This window comes from Pteropus alecto, unplaced genomic scaffold (assembly GCF_000325575.1).
Source record: "Pteropus alecto unplaced genomic scaffold, ASM32557v1 scaffold86, whole genome shotgun sequence".
NCBI classification, from domain to species: Eukaryota; Metazoa; Chordata; class Mammalia; order Chiroptera; family Pteropodidae; genus Pteropus; species Pteropus alecto.
The window spans coordinates 2696615-2698106 of NW_006442109.1; the positions used below are offsets into that span (position 1 = coordinate 2696615).

Consider the following 1492-nt stretch of genomic DNA (forward strand, 5'->3'; position numbering starts at 1 on the left):
ACTATAATAATAATTTAAGGAGCATATGGGACACTATTAAAAGTAAAAATATTTGTGTCATAGGGGTACCTGAAGGAAAAAAGATGTTGAAGAGCTATTTGAAGAAATAATGTTGGAAAATTTCCCTACCCTGGTGAAGGAAATAGACATAAAATCCCAGGAAGCTCAGAGAATCCCAAAAACCAGGAACCCCAAGAGACCCACACCAAGACACATCATAATTAAAATGCCAAAGGTTAAGCGAAATAAGCCAGACAGAAAAAGTTGAAAATCACATGCTATCATTTGTATGTGAGTTATAAACCTAAAAGCAACAAATGAACAGAGACTCATGGACATAGACTATAGACTAGTGGTTACCAGAGGGTAGGGGTATGGGGTAGGGGGAAGGTAGATGAGGTAAAAGGTGTGAAATATGTGGTGACAGAAAGAAGTCTAACTATGGGAGGTGAACACACAGTGTATGAATGAATAAGAAAAAGATGGCTGAATGAATAAGAAAACAAGACCCCTACATATGCTACCTACGAGAGACTCATTTCAGATTAAAAGACACACACAGACTAAAAGGAAGGAGATGGAAAAGATATTGCCTTGGTGGACCTAGAGGGTATTGCACTGAATGAAGTAAGTCATATAGAGAAAGACCAATACCACATGATTTCACGTACTTGTGGAATCTAAAGAACAAAATAAACAACAATAACAACAAAAACGGGAACATGCTCATAGATACAGAGAATATTTTGAGGGCTACTAGATGGGAGGGAGGTTGGGGAGGATGGTGAAAAAGGGCAAAGGGATTAAGAAATACAAACGGATAGTTACAAAATAGTTATGGAGACATAAAATATAGCATAAGGAAAATAGTCAACATTATAATAAATACATAAGAGGTAACAGGGGTACTAGACTTAGTGGGGTGATCACTTGAGCTTGAATCACTATGCTGCACAACTGAAACTAATATATTATTGTCTGCCAACTATAATTTAAAAAAGTCAATGAATTGTACAATATAAATATGAGCAACTAATTGTCTATTATATTTCAATAAAGCTGGAAAAAAGGTAAAAAAAATACATATTTAATAGAGAAATAAAACTGCCCCTATTCATAGATGACATGATCTGAAAAATAAATAAGAATTAATAAGTCTACTGCCATGCCACCCTGAACGAGCCCGATCCCGTCTGATCTCGGAAGCTAAGCGGGGTTAGGCCTGGTGAGTACTTGGATGAGAGACCACCTAGGAAGACTAGGAGCTGTAGGTTTAAAAAAAATAATAAAAAATAAGGGATTGTAAGCTGGCAAAGTCCTTGCAATCTGTGAGGTCAACCGAGGGTTGCCTCGCCTGAAAAAAAAAAAAAAAGAATTAATAAGTGAGTCGGTAAGGCCTCAGGATACAATCGCCTCACAAAAATCAATCATATTTCTATATATTACAATGAACACTGAAAATCAAAATTTAAAAATACAATATGATGTACAA

The 1492-nt window shown here is 35.9% G+C and overlaps 1 pseudogene; it reads left to right on the top strand.

Annotated features, from left to right (window-relative positions):
* The first annotated feature begins 1155 nt into the window (after positions 1-1155).
* Positions 1156-1274, top strand: LOC112469725 (annotated as a pseudogene).
* Positions 1275-1492: the final 218 nt, after the last annotated feature.